Source organism: Lemur catta, chromosome 1 (genome assembly GCF_020740605.2).
Source record: "Lemur catta isolate mLemCat1 chromosome 1, mLemCat1.pri, whole genome shotgun sequence".
Taxonomy (NCBI): domain Eukaryota; kingdom Metazoa; phylum Chordata; class Mammalia; order Primates; family Lemuridae; genus Lemur; species Lemur catta.
Window position 1 is genome coordinate 102,268,228 of NC_059128.1, and position 15,316 is coordinate 102,283,543.

Consider the following 15,316-nt stretch of genomic DNA (forward strand, 5'->3'; position numbering starts at 1 on the left):
ATACACTACTTGGGTGACATGTACTCCAAAAACCCAGACTCTACCACTATAAAATATATATTAAATCTATTTTTTAAAAAAAATTTTAAATATCCTATACAGCAGTCATATTCCTAAGAGTATACTTATCAGAAATGTATAAATATATGTACAAAAATGTGTAATAATGTTCTTATCAGCTATATTCATAGTAAATAAAAACCGGATAATTCAAATATCCATCAAAATTCAAATGTAGAATGAATAGTGTTCCAGTCATATGACAGCATATTATCAACAGTGAAAATAGCCACTGGTACATTCAACAACAAGAATAAATCTCACAAGCACCCTTGAAAGAAAAAAGCCAGGTACAAAAGAATATATACTGTATAATTTCATTTTTATAAAGTGTAAACATAGGCAAAACAAATCTATGGTTTTAGAAGTCAGGATAGGGATTACTTTTGGGGAAGGGCAGAGTAGTGACTGAATGTTGCACAGCTGGGCTTGTGATGTGTTAATGTTCTGTTTCTTAATCTGAGTGGTTACAGCAGTTCAAGCTGTACTGTTTATGTGTGCTACATGAGGTCTTCTCTTTTTTATTGTTTACAGACAAGTCATTATGTACAAAAACATATTTGGAAAATTTTGTTTTGAGCCTTGTCCCATAATTGAACATATTTTGGTTTTTTTTCTGATGGGGAAAGTAGTTTATGGGATGCAGTCGAAGATATATATAAATACAGTCATACCTGTCTGACTTCTGTTATTTTTTAAAAAGTTATGGCTATAGGAAATGCCATAGTGAGTGTTAATGCAGAAAAGGTTGTAAGTTCATTCTTCATCTGTTAAATATTTCACATTTATTATCTCATCATTAACTCCTGGGATTTCTACACATGCCGTGACGTGAATTAGCCCATCATGTATTTCCTGTCATCTCAGATTGTTGATAACACTAAAATGGGTCATGAGGTTTTTTTTTTAACAGGAATTTTTTCCTTTTCTCTTAAAACAGTCATAATAGTCTGTGATACACATCTCCCCTCCCCCCGCAAAAGAAATTTTTCCATTTGTATTTTTGTGGAACAAATTGATAAATTCTAAATTGGCCACCCCCTTGACATTGTCAATGTCCATAACTAATGTACCATTAAAGTTTTAAACTTCACTGTCTTTCTTGAAGCCACAACCTAATGTCATTCTACTTGTCTTACTTTTCTACTCTACTCTTACCTCTAGCCACTTGGAGACATTAATCTCCCTTTTTCTCTCAGTCGTCTTCATGACTTCACTTCTGTTTTCCTCATGATCAGTCACAACATACTACTGTCATTTATTAGAACTCTCAGTTCTGTTGGCTTCAGGATAAAAAGCACATTGCTTATGGCTTACGTACAAAGTACATCCAGACCCTTCGTTGTCCCCCTTTTCAGTGTTACCGGGAGAGACACCATAGAGAGGTAATTGAGCACAGTCTCAACACAGCATACCTGGCTTCCAGTCTTGGCTCGTCACTTTGCTGTATGAACTTGGCCAAGTTATTTAATTCACCTGTGTCTTTTTTTTTTTTTAAATCAGTCAAATGGGTTGTTAAAAAGATTAAATAAACTCCTGGCACTTGCTGCCTAAACCCAGGGTGGAGATGGAGTCATCTTTATCAAATTGCATATAGTTTCCTGAACATACTATGCAGTTTGACAACAATATTCCCTGTATCCACTCACCCCCAGCTATAATTTCCTGATAGACCTTCAAGATTAGTTTATGTGACCCCTCTGTGAAGCTTTTCTTAACCATTCCCTCACTCTCAGGCACAATTGGTCTCTTAAAATAACTGTGTTTTTACTGGTAGTATTTCCCATTGATTTGTTTATATGTCTTTTCCCACAACTACTAGACTGGGATCCTTATCAACAGGGACTGGTCTTAATCATTTTTTTATCATAGTAGATGATTAGCAAGTAATTATTGAATGAATGAATGAAACTTGTATTGAAATTGTTAAATGTGGCAACTACAATGATTTGATGTTTGTGGTTACTTTATTGCTTATATTTTCCTTTGTTTTTCATCGACTTCTAGTGTTAATGAAACTGGAATTTTTTTTAAAAAAATTATCTTCTGAAAGGTTATGCTGGAGGTAGACGAACCATTACCTTTACTTACATAATTAAGGTCATAATTGTCACCTTCCTATGCATATATGTTTCCAAACAGTGCTTGATCATTTTTGTTAATTCCTATTCTTGACCTTTAGAGGCCTTCCATAAGCCAACATAAAACTTAAAAAAAAAATACTGAAACCATTAAAGATGAGCTTTCCTCCATGTCTGCCATCACTGCTTAAAAACTCTCATACCTTATTTTCTGTTATGATTCAAGACTGTGCATTGAATCCCTTCATCTTTATCCCAGCTCCATGAGATGTTCCATAAGTTGACTTGATAACACTGTTTTACCCTGTTTCTCCTTTCATTTCTCTATTCATCCCTTTTGGTCCCCCTGCCTCCCCCGCCCCATGGGTGTCTTTTCTTCCACTTGCCCATTAAAGTATTAGTATTCCACAAAGTTATGTCTTTAGCCTATTACTATTCATACTCAACCATGCTCCTGTTTTCAGATATAATTTGCATAACAGTAACCCCCAAATTCTCAGACCAGACCCCTTGCGGAACTTCAGACATTTCCAATTGGATGTCCCACAGATACCTCAACATTTACGTGTACAAAATTGAACGTAACATTTTTCCCTCAAAATCTTTTTCTCCTTTGATTTTCTGTATCTCATTGGTAACATTGTCTACCTTTTCACCTGTGCTAGAAGCCTGGGAATCATTCTTGATCATTTCAATCTTTTTTATTTCTTCCCACATTCAATTCATTAGTTTCTCTTTCTCCTTGCTTTCAGTTAATCTCTTTCCTAGATTACTGAAGGAGTATGCTAACTGATTTCTCTAGTTCTAACCTGTTCTCTCCTCAAATCTGTTCTCCACAGAGGGGCAAACGTGATTAAAGAAAGTTCTTTAATTAAAACTTGGAAAAATAAACAGCATATATAAATGGTATTTATAAATTAACAAGAACAAGAGGAATACCTCAGTTGAAAAGGGAAAAACATAAAATAGTTTGTTTACAAAAATGAGATGAAAATGGCTAATTGACCTGGAAATAGTGCAGTCTCATTAACGGCAGAAGAAATACAGATTAAAATAGCTTTTTGTTGCCTACTAGTAGAAATTAAAAATAATAACCCACTCGGCAAAATTACTGTAAAATGGGGATTCTCATACACTGCTGGTAGTAGTGCAAATTGATGTGATCTTTTTGGAGGGCAGCTTGGTAGTCTTATCAAAAGCCTTAAAACCTATACATCCTCTGACCAGCAATTCTACTTCTAATAATTTGTTTCAGTGAAATAATCAGGGATATGTGCAAAGATTTATGCATGGAAATGTCCATTGCAATTATATATATTTAATGGAAAAAATTATAAACCACTTAACTGGCCAACAATAAGCAATTGGTTAAATGAATTATGGTCAGTCTATATATCAGAGTACTATGCATCCAACAAAAATCATGTTTTAAAAGACTATCAAGTGACAAGATAAAATACTTTGGGTATATTAAATGAGGAAAAATAAGATCCCAAAACAACATGTAAGAATTATGATTTGTGTCAGATCCTTTGACTTTCTTTTAAAAAATCACCTCAGACCAATTAGTAGGAAGCCTTATATATCTTCTTTTTGAGGCCTTCTCCCTGTAATTTTCAGAATACCCAATGTTTACTTATCTTGAGGGAGTCATTTTTCTTCTAAGCTCCGAGCAAAGAGATAACTGGAGTCTGAGTCTGATGAGTCCATGATTGTTATTGCTTCTGAAGGTAATTTAATTTCAAGGGCAACACCAAGTTGCTTATAAACACCATGCAGTTCTTTTACTTGTACTGTCCCTTCTACGTAGCATGTTCTTTCTTCTTGCCTGGCTTTTCTCAGAACCCCTGAGACTGACTCCTGCTTACTCCCATCCCTCCTACCCATCCTTTCCCCACTTCCATTAGGTGCTATTTAATTGTGCACGTTTACCTTGTACGTATATTTCTTGTTTTACCTGTCACATTTTCATTTTCCAGTTTGTGTATCTGTCTACTAGACTGAATTCCTTCAGGACAGGACTGGGTCTTACTAACCTTTAGATACTTAGCACCTAATACAGAGCCTGATACTACAAGTTTGACAACAACTGAGGACTTAAGAACATATTCCCCCCCACCTCTGGATAACATGTTGAACAGTATGTTATCTGTATTTAGAGTATTTTAAAATTTCACCTTACAAATTTTACATTTTTAAAGATATTACTGTAAATTAGAAAATTCTTTGCAGTTGTTTTATAATCCTGTATTGGGGCCTGAATCATTTCGGATTGGTTTGCAGTTTTATTGGATCAGTGGTCATGTTAGCTTTCAGAAAAATTCCACATTTTACAAGCTTGAAATAATTAACTAATAGTTATGTAAATTTATTCTGAACCACAATATCCTCATTTCCATGGTAACTAACTACCCTCAGAAGAGAACTTTCAGGTATTCTCAAAAAGACCAGGAATATCCACGTGAAATAAAATGAAATATGATGTAATGTTAGAACCCAGATTTATGTGGACTAGAGTTGCATGATTTCTGACCCTGCAAATGTTGCAGAATAGAGGAACCATTCACATGCCTACAATCTCTGCCTGTTTGTTGTTTGTGCACTATTCACAATGCAATGTAAGAACTCTATAGTGATTTTGTGTTACTAAAATGACTCTAATGAGGAAACTTTGTGGGAAAGATAAGCAGATATCATGGTGCAGAAATGAATCTGTGATTTCTATAAAACCACTAAGAGATTAGCATTGTACCTCATAGAAGGAATATAGTATGATGAAAAGAGATACTTCTTTGGAGACATATCCCTATTTCCCGATGTCTGGCTATGTGATCTTGGCAAATTAATCAGTTTACTTGAACCTCATTTTTCTTATTTGTACAATAGGGATAAGAAAGCCTTCTTTGTGGTGGTATTGTGAGGAAGATGCTTAATATGGTGCATTGTAGGCATTCAGTAAAGTCCCTGGGGTTTAGAGAATCTTTCCTTTCTATCTAAGTCTTCTCCACTTAATTCTTCTTTCTTTGATTTCTTTTTTGCCTTCCTATCTGGATTCTGCTTCCTCTTTAGATCATTCAGATTGACATCTTAGATGGCTTTCTGTTTTAGTTTTGTTTCCTGCCACCAACCATCAGATGACTCTTGGCTCCACGTTTTGTGGTCTGTGAGCCAAGCCAATCACACCCAATTCCTCATACCCTGTCTGTCTTCTTGGGCTCTCCCTTAAGTCTATGCACTCTGCACTTCTGCTTGTCTAAGAGAGTAGATTGGACAAAGTGCTGGTAAATATTCTTCATTATGTTATTTACAAAGCATAATAATTGTAATATGAGGGCAGAGTTATGCCCTTTCCAGCCCAGAAATAAGTGCAAAGGTTTGACTGTCATTCTTGGTATTATTCTTCTTCTTAGGTTATCTGTCTTGAGCTCAGAATTTCAAGCTTACCTTAATTAGCCCACTCTGGGTCTCTTATTCATTGATTTTAGCTGTCTTTGCTTGAATCTGTATATATTCAGCCTTATTGAGGGAATGTCTTCCATATAGTATTTAATTCACTGTCTCACTTTTATTGAACTATATTTCTTTTACTTTAAGGAGTATTATCAAATCTACCAGCTTTGGTCAAGAGGGCCATGCCAGGAAAAATTTTAGTAATTTTAGTCATATTATATTTAATCTCTTAAATTTCCCATTCTCTTCTTTAATTTTAGTTATCTTCCTCTTTCTTCATTAAAGGCATGATAGAATTAGGAGCAGCAGTAGAAGTGGAGTTTTATGAATTAGAAAAAGCCCCCTTTGTTACTAAAAGTTAAACTCAGAAACTCCAAAGTGGGCAGCTCCAAAGTGGACAGATAATCTGGTTAAAAGAGCATCCAGAACAGGTTTCTTCTTGATTTTTGATCCCCCCCATTTCCCACTCCTACCAGCAAGTGTTTTTTGATGGCACTTTCATGTAAACTCAGTTTGTACGCTAGGAGTGGGATTCTTATCCTATCAGGTCCCAACGGGAATATTTTGTCTCAGTATAGCACAGTTACCCTTAATTTATCTGAAGGCTAAATTCTGAGAGCTAAATGAATATAAATCTATTCTGCTTTTTCCTAATCCCCATTGTAATGATAACCAAGAGTTTTTTGGTCTTTTTTCCAGAGAAATCCCTTAGGTTATGATCATGTCAGTGGTTTAAAATAATTTTTTGGCCGGGGAACTTAGCAAAATTATACTTGGAAGCCAGATATTTAAAATAGATAAACATGGAACTATTCTGATGAAAGCTGGGCAGGGTAGGGGTAGAGTCTTCACACCCATCCTCTCCATTCCTTGTTTTGATTTTTTGTTGTTGATGATTATTACAAATACAGGGTTTCAATGACTATGTTAAAAGTAATGTCAAAGATTTGTTCAGTACCTACTGCAAATAGACAAGAAGGCAGAATCTAGTATCACTGGAGACACAATGGCATATAGGACACAGTTCTCATCCTCAAGGATACAGTAGGTGATACAGTGAAGTAATTAGGCACTCCTCGCCCAGGCTGATAAAAGCTGCAATATTGTGTGTCAACTATGTCTCTGAAACTTATTCTTGTCCAGTTGATTTCAGTGATTCTTATGTAGAAAGTAGAACGAAAAAATGACATGATGTTTTTAACAAATAAACTTACTTCTTGAATTCTTGACATTACATTATGAATTAGAAATGGATAGTCCAAACATTTTAAAAATATTTAAGAAGGGAATTTTTATGGATATATAATATTTGTACATATTTATGGGATACATGTGATATTTTGATACATGCATACAATGTGTAATGATCACATCAGGGTATTTGATCAGGATATCTGTCACCACAAACATCATTTTTTTGTGTTGGGAGCATTTCAGATCTTCTAGCTATTTTGAAATGTACAATATATTAATTGTAGTCACCCTACTGTGCTATCAGATACCAGAACTTATTCTTTCCACCTAACTGTATGTTTGTACTCTTTAACCTCTTTTCATGCCTCCCCTTCCCCCGGCACATGCACCCTTCTCAGCCCCTGGTAACTTGTGAAAGATCTAATTCAATAATGACCACAAGCCTAAATTGTTCTATAGTTTTGAAGCAGAAATTACATGAACAAAATATGATTTGTTAACTTAGAAATCCTGAGAAATGGGTCAGCTGGTGGTTCTGTACCATTTTCAAAACCAAATCATTTGGCAAGATCTTGACCTTTGCCATCATTTCTATTTTTGTCTTACATAGTATAGTAGTATTCTTTTTTAAAAAAAATATTTTTCAAAATTATAGTGTTTTTTTCTTTTTAAAATCTTAAATCATAGTCATTTCCTAGTAATAAGAAGGCAAGGTGGTGAAGAATATTTTTCCCTAAGAAAAAAAACTTTTCTAATTGTTTTCAACTTTACTGTGTATTAGAAATTTTTCATGATAGAAAGTTGAAAGAATTTTACAGCAAACACCCACCACCTTGAATCTTCAGTTGACATTTTACAGTAATTGCTATATTAAATATCTATCATTCTATCCATCAATCTATCTAAATTTTTATATACATGTCAGAGTAAGTTACAGATGTGCTCAAATACTTCAGCATTCATATCATTAACTAGAGTTTAGTATCTTATTTGTGGTTCTTCTCTGTTTTTTGAGGTAAAATTTATATATAGTGAAGTACACAAATCTTACGTCTGCTGTTTGTGTGCAAAAAATGTGCATTACTGTACAGCTAAAACCCATATAAAAATACAGAATATTATTATCATTGCAGAAAGTTTCCACATGCCGTTCTCAGTAAATCATCTTCTTACTACCCCAGAGGCATCTACTCTTCTGTTTTTTCCCAATATAAATTAGTTTTGCCTGTTCTAAAGCTTTATATAAAAGTAATCATGTTGTCTGTATTTGTTTGTATAAGGCTTCCTTCGAAAGCATAACAGATTGGAGATCCATCCATGTTGTTGCATATATTAGTAACCTGTTGCTTTTTGTTGATAAGTAGTATTCCTGGGTTGTAAATGCCAGACCTTTTCCCAAAGTGGTGTACCAATTTACATTCCTAACAAAGTGTCTGGAGTTGCTCCATATTCTGGCCAGCATTTGGTGTTGTCAGTCTCTAATTTTAGTCATCCTGGTGGGTGTGTAGTGGTATCTCTATATGGTTTTAATTTGCATTTCCCTGATGATTAGTGATGTTGAGTGCTTTATCATCTGCTTATTGGTCATTCTGGTATCTTCCTTCATGAGATATTTTCTAAACAGTGTTGATTTCCTGTATAAATGATACATGCGATAGCCACATTAAAGAGAATTCTTAAAGTGTTAGGAAATTGCTTATTTGTTGATACTTGAAAGTAATGGACAATAGAAAAATTAAAATACTGATATATTTTCAAGCCTTGTTTTATATGTCTTTAGAATAATTGAGTAGCTGTCTATCACTTCTGCTTTTATTATTTTAGGATTTGAAAAATTTCTCTATGTAGCTATTTGAAATTCTCTTGAAGAAGCAAAGGAATAATATCAAGTGTGCTGTGAAATATCTATAATTTACAAGTAGACTCCAAATACTTTTGCTTACATAAACTGCTATTTCATAATCTGTACCTATAGTAAATACTTGAATTTTCCTAGTGTATTTGTCAAGAGTTCTTCAGAGAAACAGAACCAATAGGAGGTACACATTTTGTATATATGTGTATGTATGGAGATGTGTATGTGTATAGATGGATAGATAGGGGGAGAGAGAGGGAAGGGATTTATTATAAGGTATTGGTTCACTCAATTATGAAGGCTGAGAAATCCCATGGTCTGCTGTAGCTGGAGACCTAGGAAAGCTACTGGTATGGCTCAAAGGCCTAAGAGCCAGAGAGACAGTGGTTTATATTCCAGTCTGAGACTGAAGGCCTGGGAACCCAGGAGTGTTGAGGATAGGAGAAGATCAATGTCCCAGCTGCAAGAGTCAGGCAGAGGACAATTTCAACCTTCTTCCACCTTTTTATTTCTTAATTGATTGGATGAAGCCCACCCACATTGGGGAGGGCCATCTGCTTTACTCGGTCCACCCAGCCAAATGCTACTCTCTTCTGGATACACCCTCACAGACATAAAGAAATAATGATTAAACAGCTATCTGGGCATCCCATGGCTCAGTCAAGTTGACGCATAAAAAATGTATTAAGGTGAGAAAATAATATATAAGCCATCTGTCATATTGGTCAAAGTCACTATCGTCAGCCCTTTTCAGTGGGCTCATAATGGTTGATTTCCAATGATTATGTAACAGAATTATACTTTAAATGTAAATATGCTTTATGTTTTTGAGGCTTTAAAGAGATTTAATAGGTAAAGTGTGTGTTACAATACCTGACTTACAGCTGATACTGAACAAAATTTAGTTTTCTCTTGTAAAGCCCTATATAGAGGTATTGTTACTAATCCACTGATAGATAATGCTTCTGAGAGTCCCCAAATTATATTTTCCTCTTAAACCCTTTTCTTAGGATGCTGAAAATAATTGCTGCTATATTTTAAAAAATTGAAACAGTTTTAGGGTAGTGGAATTATGAACCATTTTGACTTGCCAAGAAATTTAATTATAGTAGAAATAACATCAAGCAATTTTATTGTTATTCCCAAGGGATACTGCATACTGTGTCACATTTACATTATATTAATATACCTGGCAAATGTTTCAAATATCTTTTGTATTAACAAGGAAGTATTTTCACATATATGATATCTTATATCCTTTTAAGGAAAAGTAGATTGCCTCAAGATCACAAAATATACTTGAAGGCAAACCCCAAATTAAAAGCCTAGAACTTCTGATTCCTAGTCTAGTACTTTTTATACAGTGTTATACCACTCCATTAGGGTCCTATTCCCTCCCAGTGGCTTTTAAACATTTTTAACTACTATAAACAGTAAGAAATGCATTTTATGCTAGGATCATATACATGACTGTATATCTGTCTCTGAAACAAACATTTTACAAAACAGTACGTATCCATACTAAATGAGTTATACTGTTTTCTATCCCACCCCATCACATCTCTTCCTGTTCCATATTTTAAAAAATTAATGTCATGAAACATTGATAGGTCAACTGACAAGGGGGTAGGAGTAGTCTGCTCTGGTTAGGAGGAATATTTGATCACTGACATTGTTTATAACTGCTAGCACGTGATAGTAATAAAAAGTAGACCAACTTATAAGACAGTTTAATTATTGTTTTCAAATGCTACATACAGTGAACCCCTTCAATGCCTGCACCAGAACTGGCTATACCCACTAGACTGCCCTTGGTATGCCAGGGGGCCAACAACTTGAAAAACAAATATTCTGCTCCATATTGAGCTGCTGAGGCTTACATTAAACAGTAAATCCAATGATATATTGAACTTTACTAAGAGTTAAAATGCTCATTTTCAGCTGCTATGTAGAATTAAAAAAATATGTAGTTTAATTTCTATATTGAAAAAGTATACAAAGATTTTTCTATGCTAGGCTAACTTGGTATGAAAAAAATATGTTAGTAGCAGTTTGATAAAGAACATGTTTAAGAACAAGCTTTTCATCTTTGGAGATGAGGAATTGGATAGCTCAGAAGAAGCTTAGTGATGATTTATTGGTTTTGATTGGATTATTGTTCAGAGAATTACATGTACTCATTCAGTCATAATATTACAAAATTATTTCTCTAGACTATAAATTGATTATTATAAAAATAACAATTTTGTCACTAAGGGCCAGATAATAAATATTTTAGTTTTGTGGGCCTTGCTGTCTCTGTCACAACTATTCAACTCTGCCTTTGTAACAGAAAAGCAGCCACGGACTATACGTAAACTAATGAACATGACTACATTCCAATAAAACTGTATTTACCAAAATGGACAGTCATTTGCTTATCCCTTACTATATAGTATTCCAGTGTTTTCACTTGTTTAACCAGGCCCCTAGTTAATATTTAGTGCTTTCCAGTGTTTTACTGCTATAAGTAACTGTTACGAACATCATTGTACATACACATTTGTATACTTGTTTAGTTATCTTTTTATGATATTAATAATTCCTAGGACTAGGGTGCACTCTCATCCCCTCATGTTAATACAATTCTCTTCTATTTTTTTCTCATACTTTTGTAGTGTATTTTTACTTTTTGATCTTTGGCCCACCTGGAATTCATTTTGTATATATGATAATTGGTAGAGATCAAACTTTATTGTTTTCCAAATGGATTGCCAAAGTAAAAGGTACTCATGTTTTAAATATAGATAGAACTTGCTAGGTTGCCCTCCAGAAAGTTGGTATCACTTATGTTATATACCAATAATGGAACAATACTGATTTCCCCACAACCTCCCTGTATTGGAATTGTAAAGTTTTGTAATCTATACAAATGGAACAGGAAAAATATATCTTATTATGCTTTTTAATTCATGTTTCTTTATTTATTAGCTTTATCATCTTTTCAGATTTTTATTGACTTTTTATTTTTCCTTTAATTACCTGTTCTTCTTTGATGGTTTTTGAGTTGTCTTTTATTGACATGTAGAATTTTTAAAATATATTCTGAATATCAATTCTTTGGCATATGAACTGCGAATAATGTATTCAAATAATTTATGTCTTTTTTAGTAGCTTTTTTGAGGTATAATTGACAAGTAATATACTGTATGTATCATCAGAATCAAAATAATTAACATATTCATCATTCCCAAAAGTTTTTTAATACCTCTTCCTAATCCCTCCCACCTGCCCTTTGCACCCTTTATCTCCAATTGAGCATGGATCTGCTTTCTGTCATTATAGATTAGTTTGGATTTTCTAGAGTTTTGTATACATGGAATCACATAGTATGTTCTTTCTTTTTTTGGTCTGGCTTCTTTCACTTAAGGTACTTATTTTGAGATTCAGTCACATTATTGCATGTATCAAGTTTTACCCCCCTCTTTTGCTGGGTAGTATTCCATTGTATGAATAATACACCCAGAATTGTTTATGTGTTCACTTCCTGATGGACATCTGGTTTGTTTCCAAATTTTGGCAACCAAAAATAAAGCTACCACAAACATTCTTTTAATTTTAAGGTATATTTTATCATACAGAAAATTTTCATTTTCATATAGTCAAATATATCAGTTTTTTTCTACTGGAATTGGAGCTTGGTTAGACTGCACTCCCTACCCCCTCATGTTAATAAAATTCTCTTCTATTTTTTCTGATACTTTTATAGTTTATTTTTCTTTTTGATGTTTGGCCCACCTGGAATTCATTTGTATATATAATAATAGGTAGGGATCAAACACTATTTTTTTCGAAATGGATTGCCTGTTATCCCAACACTATTCTTACCCCTGGTTATTTGAAATATCACCTCTATATAATCCAAATTTCCAAAATTCTATGGGTCTTATTTCTAAATTCTGTTTTATTGAAAGCTTTGTCTGTTCTTACATCAAATATTATACTTACATCAATATTAGTTATTAATATTTTGTTAGGAGGATCCTTGCTCATTGTTCTTTCCAAAAATTTTTTTCATACATTTTTTCCTCTAGATGGCCTGTGGATTCAGCTTGTCAAATTTTGTTAAAATTTCTCTTGGGATATTAAATGACATTTCATTGAATTTATAGATTAATATCAAAAAGATTATGATTGACCTTATTAAATCTTCCTAGCCAGATGTGTGTATGTCTCCCCACTTACTATTTGTAATTGAACATTTTTAATAGGTTATACATGCAGAAAATTTTCTAAAAAGGAAAATTAGTGAAATAAAAATTAGTGAAAAATAGTGAAATATTACTGCTTTGCCCTACCCTCCCTCCGCGGAAGCAACCATTACCATTAAATTCTTCTGTATCCTTCTATGCCTATTCAGGCACCTAGGTGTGCAGAAATGGCGTTAACAGATACAAAGAGCAGTCTTAAAGGTTGTCGTCATCTGGAGCAGATCCAGCTCTTGTGGGGCCTGGAGTAAAAACTACTTCTTGTGTAAGAAGGCCAAAATAAGTACAAAATGAGTAGTTGTTCAGAATGAAAAAAGAAATCACAACAAAATTTTTAAAAACTGATAAGTACTACAGAGACACCAAAAAAAAAAAAATCCAGAAAAATAACACATTAAAAAATTGCCTTACACACTTAGGCAATATTTATTTTTGCTGAATTTTATTTCATTGTCTCCTCATATGTCAGCAATTTTGTAAGTCATTTTCTGTGACAATGGAAAGCTAATTTGGTCTTTTAGTGTTTAGAATATGGTGACCCTGTACCTTGGTGTCTCAGTGTTACTGTTACAGGCCCTTGGGTTCTCTGTGTTACAGAAATTAACAAAAGAACAGGAGTCACAGGCAAGACTTTGTCGGAGCTTATGCTGGAGCACAAGGGAGACAGACAGCACAAAGAAAAAGTCTTCAGGCTGGCTCCCTGAGGGGAGTTTGGTGAACCCTTTTCCTTTTTTTTTAAATTCTCTTCATTAAAACATTTTAAATGTTAATATTCTTTTTTTTTATTTCAATGATTTTAAAGAGGCTTAAGTGGGAAAAGGGTGATGTGTAATCTTGTAAAGGTGGAGATTTCCTTGCACCTGCATAGTTCTGTTACATGCTTCTTTATGCGTGGTATATCTCATTAACATGTAAAATCTCCACCCATGGGTATGATTTTTAGCATTAAAATGAGATTATAATAAATAAAAAGTCAAGGTAAGGTCAGTGTGCCGTTCTGTTCTGGCTTGAGGCGGTTAGATCCGGATAGGTCTGGTTTCTCTGAAGCCACGTGTGTTATCAGCTTATGTCAGTCTCTCATTCCAGTGGTCCTGAAAAACATTACTCACAAAATAGATGGTTTAGCTCTCTGGTTATATGGGCTGAATTCTGGCAATTAGGAAACTGCTTGCTTTAGCTCTCCTGCTGCTAATTAGGCCATGTTTACCGCCAGGCAGTGCAGACAAAAAGAAAATTTAAGAATAAATAAACAAAATAAAATAAATAGGCTATGTTATGTGGACTTCCATGGTCATGGGTGAGGGGCCCGAGTCCTGTCTCTATGCTATCTCAGTGTTGGGTAGTGTTAGTACAGTGGGCAGGAGTGTTCCTGAAAGCCATCCTTTACTGAGACGGCTTAGATATACACAGAAATTTTGGCAAACCACGTAAATACATCCCACTAAACCCACTAAAATTACATGTAGTTTAATTTCCTTTTGGCTTCCCTTAATTAAAAAAGTGGCTTCAGCCACTCTACCATCACCTTATATAAGGGGAAGTCAGCGTGGAAGGAGCAGCAGCCTTAATGGATTGTGGTTAAAATATCTTACTATTGGTTGTCCCCAGTCTTTTGCTACTTCAAACAGTGTTCAGGGAATATCCAAATGTGTGAATGTATCTGTTGGATAGCTCTCTTGAGGTGAAATTACTGAATCAAAGAGTAATACCACTTAGATTTTTATAAATATTGTTTAATTACCCTAACAAAGCTTGTATTAATTTATATCATCACTGAGTTGTATGACAATGTACTTCTCCTACTCTTGTCAGCCTAAGAGATAAAAAAATCTTGAAATTTTAATTTGCATATTTCCTATGAGTGAAGTTCAACGTCTTTTCATATATTTAGAAGTTTTGTGTATTTATTTGTTGTGCACATATGGACATACCTTTCTCTTTTTATTGAATTAACTTTTTCTTACTAATTTATGGAAACTTTGATATATTAAGGAAATTGGACCTCTATCTGCCATTTCTCCCTATTTATTGTCTTTTTACCTTGTTTATGATGGTTTTTAAGCATGTACAATTTTTAATTTTTCTATGTAGTCCTCTTGTATGTAGGAAAAAAAAAAAATCCCGAACTTTTGTTTTTCCTATTCCCTACTCAACACAGAACACCTGTGACCTCAGAATGTGGGGGTTATTTCCCCACACATCAAGCAAGCAATTCTACAGTGGACACCAGCAGAGTGTCCCATAACTCATTTCAATTCTGACGCTGTCTACCTGGTGCCTGGAGATAGTGTTAGGTCTCCCAGGTTGAGGGCTCAGTCCCGTAAGACTGCCTCCCACCTCAGATGTCATTCACTGGTCTGGGTTTCTGGAGCTTCTGACCAACTAGCTGTAAATCAAGGTTCCATTAATTTGCTAGAGTGGCTTGCAGG

At 34.3% G+C, this 15,316-nt stretch overlaps 1 protein-coding gene across 2 annotated transcripts in view; it reads left to right on the plus strand.

Moving 5' to 3' along the window:
- Nucleotides 1-15,316, plus strand: part of NEO1 (neogenin 1) — a 196,125-nt gene that overhangs the window by 78,040 nt on the left and 102,769 nt on the right. The window lies entirely within an intron of this gene.